Genomic DNA, 7,048 nt, shown 5'->3' on the forward strand with positions numbered 1-7,048 from the left:
TTTTCATCATAACTCTGTGAAGCACTTTTCATAAAACACTTCATAATTGTTTTCAACTTCCTATTTTGTCTTTAGAAAAGACCTGGGCTAAGGACAGCCAGCTTTTTTAACCTTCTCCTCTACCTCTTGGCGGCCCATAGTACTACTTCTGCATAACTGATTACAGACACTTGATTTAAAGGGGCTTGCCAGCATCAGTCTTTAATTCTTTCATTCTTGCCAGATTTCTGAGCTATGAGAAGAACAAGCCAAGTTACATGTCTTACTTGATCCTAAGGATTGAATATGGATTTTGCTGTGTGCTCATATACTAATTTCTTAGTTTGTCTTTTAACATCTAGTTTCATGTAGTTCAAGCTTGCGTGGAACTTTCTATATAGGTAAGGATGACTTTGAACTCTTCAACTTCTAGCATCTACGTCCTGAATACTAGGATTACAGGCGTGTGCCACTACTACCACCAGGCCTCCATCTATAATATACAAAATGGTAAGCTAGCATCATATTTTAAAAAAGTTTTTGGTTTTCTCAGGAAAAAAATCAATTCTGAAACATTATTTAAATTGCTAATTTACACATTGTAAAACTCATTCAGAGAATATTTCCTTATGGGGGAAATTCATTAGATAGGAATCATAGAATTATTTTGTGTCTATATGATGTTAGATAGTGTAAATATGGTTCATTATTTTATCTTGAAGACAATTATAGATTGATCTTACTTATTAACTTGGTAGAGATAAATGAAGAAGACTCATTTATGTCATGTGATGCTTTTCTGGAAGCTGTTAGGAGATGATATTTACTGTTTTGCTGAAGCACACACACACGAGAGGATGTTTTGCTGAAGCAGATACATGAGAGGATGTTTTGCTGAGGCAGACACTTCAAAGGACTCGTAATAATTGGAAAGAGTATAAGCAGAGCCCAACAGACAGTGAACAATCCTCTTGCATTAACCTTGCAACATTTCACTGGTCTTTGTTAATGATGCTCTTGCATTTATATACCTCCTAAGGCTTTCTTACTCTTCACTGATCTTCATAGAGAAAACCTCACAGGAGAATTTCTTGTCATTGTGGTATTCTGGCTGCTTCTTATCACTTCCTTGGACTTGTGCTAATTTGGGAGAGCCTCACAGTTTCCACTGAATTGAGCCATAGTTATTGATTTGTGTTGGTGTTTGCCAATTGCACTGGATTGCTACTACTGATTCGTGTTTGATGTTGGACTGCTGATATTCTAATAAAGAAGATATCAATTACCTCAAAAAACTACTTCTATACAGGTCCACACAACCCTTCTATTAACAATCTTTCTCTCCTATCTTTGGTCAGTGAGCTGGAAGGGAGGTTGGCATGTTTAAGAAGCCTTATTAAAAGCAGGTTTTGAAAATCTAAGCCTACAAAAAAGTATGATTGAATTCAGCAAATTTGTCCTCAAATTACAGTGATTGGAAAAATAAATATCCAAATACTGATCTTTTCTTGACTCGACAGTCTTGGGGTTATTGTGTTGGTTCTCTTAAGTGGGAAGCTCAGATATTTCTGAGGGCTTTTACATTAATTCCAATATGGTAGTACTGACTGACTGGCTGGAGGTAAGACTTTGCTCTAGTGTGATTCTAGTTCAAAATATGATCCACTAATAGCTGTTTGTTTTGTCGTGTAAATTCTTCTCATTTGAGTTTTCCACCTTACCTGTTCTTTGAGTCCCTGCATATCAATCACCATGGATTAAGGTGCTTGAATCCACATGAATATATCATATCAGTTTTTGGAGGTTGAACTTCTGCTGGATCCTCTACATGAAGATGCACAAAGCTTCCAATCAAGGGTGGCTAGTGGCTAGTCAGCTTCCTTCTCTGAGAAATTAAAAATTGGCTTTCCTATGGCATCACGTGGTACACAAAACTTAGCTCCTGTCTGCTGTAGAATTGAAAATTTCAGAGACCAACCTAGTCTCTTGGAAGCCTACAGATTTTGCCACAGGGAGCCTTTTAAAATGAAGTAGTTCAGAGAGAGAGAGAGAGAGAGAGAGAGAGAGAGAGAGAGAGAGAGAGAAACAAAGAGAGAAACAAAGAGAGAAACAGAGAGAGAAACAGAGAGAGAAACAGAAAGAGAAACAATGTCATGACCCAGGGGCTGAATAGTCCACAACATAGACTAGAACCAAACAAACTGGCCGAAAAAATTAATGAAATGTTCCCTAATAGTCATTGTATATATTCATAGATTGGTGCCTAGCCAAAATGCCATAATCAGAGAGACTTCATCGAACGACTGATGGAAACACATGCAGAAACCCACAGCCAAGTAATAAACAAAGCTCATGGAATCCTGTGGGTAAGGGGAGGAGGAAGGATTACAAAAGCCAGAGAGGTCAAGGACACCATTAGAAAACCCACAGAATTAACTTGATTTGTAGGTGTTTTTAAAATAAAATATCAATCGTTCAGTTTTACCAAATGAAGACTCAGGAGCTCCTTTAATCCCAGCACTTGGGAGGCAGAGGCAGGCAGATTTCTGAGTTTGAGGACAGCCTGGTCTACAGAGTGAGTTCCAGGACAGCCAGGGCTATATGGAGAAACCCTGTCTAGAAAAACCACAAAAAAAAAAAAAAAAAAAAAAAAAAAAAAAAAAAAAAAAAGACTCAGGAGCTAGATGCAGGGGGCGGGGCGGGGGGTGAAAGCTTACTAGCTCAGAGAGGCAGAAAAAGCACCCAGCTGACCTTCCTTCCAGAAAGAAAACGTCAATTGTTCCTTTTTGCACTCTGAACAACTCTTCAAACTGAATGTCCTTCTTTTCTACTTCCTATGAGTCTATCTGTCTTCTTGACTTCCCCTTACATTTTGTGGTATTTTCCTATGTTCACCCCCTGTCATGTCACCTGTGGTTGCTTGCTCAATCTCTTGACCTATAGTTGATGCTACAATAAACAAAAATCTCTTGAACTAAAGATGTGTGCTCAGGCTGAGCTACACCATAACTAGAAATATGTTTTTTTTTTCTAGTTCACACTCTCACACCATGTTCAAAAACATAGAAACACTCGTGAATGAAAGGTGTGTGCTAGGGTTGACTCACAGCACAACTAGAGACAGATATTTTTTTTTCCCAGTACACAATCTTGATGTTCTCAGTGCGATCAGATATCCTACAACACATAAATGCTCCCAGATACTGAACCATCAAGTGTCATTTTTATTAGAAATTTTCTTTATTTATATTTCAAGTGTTATCTTCTTTCCGTTTTCCCCCTTGAGCTGCCCCATCTCATCCCCCTCCCCCTGCTTCTATGAGGGTGTTACTCCATGAACCCACCCACTTCTGCCTGCCACTCTAGCATTCCTCTACACTGGGGCATTGAACCTTCACAGGACCAAGGGCCTCACCTCCCTTTGATGCTAGATAAGGTCATCCTCTGCTATATATGCAACTGGAGCCATGGGTCTCTCCACGTGTACTCTTTGGTTGGTGGTTTAGTCCCTGGCAGCTCTGGGGGATCTGGTTGGTTGATATTGTTGTTCTTCCTATGAGATTGCAAACTCCTTCAGTTCCTTCAGTCCTTCCTTTAACTCCTCCATTGGGGACCCTGTGCTCAGTCCAATGTTGGCTATAAGCATCTGCCTCTATATTTGTCAAGTACTGGCAGAGCCTCTCAGGATACAGCTATATCAGGCTCCTTTTAGCATGTACTTCTTGGCATCCACAATAGTGTCTGGGTTTGGTGACTGTATATGAGATGGATCCCCAGGTGGAGCAGTATATGGATGGCCTTTCCTTCAGTCTTTGTTCCACATTTTGTCTCTGTATTTTTTCCTGTGAGTATTTTGTTCCTCCTTCTAAGAAGAACTGAAGCATCCACACTTTGATCTTCCTTCTTCTTGAGCTTCATGTGGTCTGTGAATTGTATGGCATGATTCTTCTTGGTGTCATAATAATCACTTAAAAAATATCAGTGATCATGTAGAGCGAAAGCATGTTTAGAAAAGACTTACAGCAAATAAGTAGTTACCCTTCTTTATAGCCAAAGAAGAGAAAGCAAATCTTGCCTTTATTGTTGTCTCCTCTAAGCCTAGCTGGTGTTCTCAATAACAACAAAGCCGTCATTTGCACTTACAGCTGCACCTGGGAAAAGAGTATAGTTCCATTCTGCTACTAAGAATGCGGCTATGAGCAAAAGCAGGTCAGGAGAGGAGATGTTTTCTGTTGCAGGATTTTCCCTGTCCAATTACAGTAGTGCATCAGGAAGCCTGTGATTGGGCAGGGAAAAGGGAGGTGAAGTGAAAAGTTGCAGAGACAGGGAGCATCTCGGGGGGAAAGGAAGGCCAAGATGGAGGCAGATGTGAACCTGTGTGGTTTTAACCAGCTACAGGTAGTTATGATATCCTAAGGTTAGAATAATTGGGATACTGCTTTTATCATTAGCAATTGGCTCTGAAATTATTGAGCTGGCATCTTGTAAATTCAAAACTTATAGATACATAAGTCTGGTTGGTTAATTAAAAGCTTCAAGAGTTTTGATTTACTTGGTTACTGGAATGTGGGACCACTGATTACAGGAGTTTATGGCAGAGAAGGAAGTAGTGGCTCCAGGGACAAGTGAGCCAGAGCTGGGAACACAGAAGCTGTGGGGGGATAACTAGAGAGAGTTGGAGTCAGGAGCACAGAAAGCCTGAAGGTCTGGCCCTGCTTGAATAGTTGGCAGCTTCTTTTTTATATTTCCCCGCTACAGATTTCTGTTCAAGTCTGTAGTCCTTTTGAGCTACCTTCTCTCTTCATTCATTTATTCACTGGATGTTCATTGAGCAATATAATGTACAAATAAACTCAGCAGGAATGATGAATTTATGTGAGTTTGGTGTAGGAAAAAGTCTGCATGAGGCTAACATGCAATAATATTACTGAGTTCCTAAAATTAATCATAAGATTCCCATTAGAATTTCTAAGAACAACAAATTCTATGTCTGGCTTGAAGAGATAAGGAGGTTAGGAATGGTGGGAGAACATTTCACAGCAGGTATAATACACTTATTTTTGGAGAAAGTGTATATGCTCCTAGAGATGGTATAGCAGTTTGGGTAGCGAACAGCACAGAGAAAGGAGAAGAGCACTGAGGAGAAGGAAATATATACAAACATATCATATACTGAAAGTGCATGCAGTTAGACTTTATATTTTCCTTAAAATGGGTCAACTAATTCATTCTTGGAACTCAAGAATTCATTTAGCCGAACTTAAAAACATACTGAAAGCAGCTAACCTAAAAATGGTAGGGAAGAGAGCAAATAGATGACTTTAGTTCCATATTCTTATTTGAGATTCACTTTAAAAATTGATTTTCTAAGTTATTTTTAGACATTTTGGGGCTACTAGAAAGACTGTATTACCTCAGAACATGGGCATGAACCTCAAGTTTATGCTTTAAAAAGTAATTGCAAGGCAATGTGTATACTTACAGTTGACTTTGACTTTCTTACAGTTATTTAATAAGACAAGTTGGCGAGACTGCTCTTGTGAGCCAGGAGCCTGTAAGCTCTCTGGGATCTAATTATCTCTCGATAATCTTGCCCCTTGATGACATCTGGATTGCTATTCTAAAACACGCTTATTTTTGGAAAAGGACATATATTTTGTAGTGTGATACCATTAAACTGTCAGTCCTGAGTGTTAACAGCAATTTGCTCAAAGAGCTTTTAGAGAAGATTAGCTCAGGCCTTAGCCTCCTATGTGGTTTATCAGACAATCTTAGAAGTTCAAAGTTGTGTTTATCACAGCTACTTTTGTTTTCCTTTGAAAAAGAAGCCTTGCAGTTTTAGAACCTGGCTTTGATTTCTCTGAGTGGTGCTGTTTACATTGTAATCTATTAAAATTTTCATGAAAGCATGAAACCACTTATGCTGATATATAAAAGAAAGATCTAACATGAGGAAGGGATAGGACTCTAATCCAAGTTAGGCTGCTCACATGTAAATATTTTGTTCCAGAATCAGGAACCCCTAGTTCAAGATCAATACTTGAGTTTTTGGTGAGTTTATGAAAATTATTAACTTAATAAATACACAGGGGGTAAAAGAAAAGAGAAGTGATTATGAAAGTTAGGTAGAGCATGCATGCAATAGAAGTATCTATTGATAATTTTCTGTATTTAAGCATTGACTCAGATAGTTTAAAACCTTTTTGAAAAATGAAGATTAAAAAAGGAATAAGAAAATATAAGAATTGGGGAAAAGATAACTTAGACAAAAAAACCCAAAAGAACAAAACTTTTGAATTATGTGCAAAATTTGCTTTTTAAATGCTGGGAGAAAAACAATAGTTTTGTTAATGAAAATTAAACTACACAATACCAAGAATAAATGATAAACTTCAAATCACCTTTTACATAACAACCCAGTCAACAGTACAGGAAGATTTAGATTTTGCTGGTTTGGGATGAGAGAGTCATGTTTAAACATGGCATTCAGCATTGTCATTATAAATAGAACAAAGTATATCCAAGCATAAATTTTTACAAAGTGCTACACCTAAAACCTAAAAAGTAAACCTAAAAGTAAAAAGACCTAAACAATGTGAACATTCCATAATGCTAAAGTAGTTCCATAGAGTGCGCCTACAAAGCACAACAACCGTGTCCAGCTACTCAGTTTAAGTGCAGCCAAAATGGCATAAGGACAAAGGACTTTCATTAGCACAAATTATAGGAAAAGAGATTTTCTTTAGAATGAGCCATTCCCCTCAAGTAAGAGAAACACTATCAGTCTATCACCTCTTCCTGCTTAAGGAGATATGCTATGATAGACCTTTATAAAATATAAGGAACTCAAGAAAGAAATTTCCCACAGATCTGTAGATACAACCAGAAATAAAGGACAATCTATACATAAAGACTATGAGTCAGACATGTAAGCCAGCATGTATGCATGTATTAAATCTGGACTGAATATATATTGCAATCTTAATTTGAGATTGTGTTTAAAAGGCTGGTTCTTATTTTATTGGAGGAAGGTGCTTGTGGTGAAAGACAGAGAGAGAGAGAGAGAGAG

This window comes from Mastomys coucha, unplaced genomic scaffold, assembly GCF_008632895.1.
Source record: "Mastomys coucha isolate ucsf_1 unplaced genomic scaffold, UCSF_Mcou_1 pScaffold22, whole genome shotgun sequence".
In the NCBI taxonomy this organism is placed as follows: domain Eukaryota; kingdom Metazoa; phylum Chordata; class Mammalia; order Rodentia; family Muridae; genus Mastomys; species Mastomys coucha.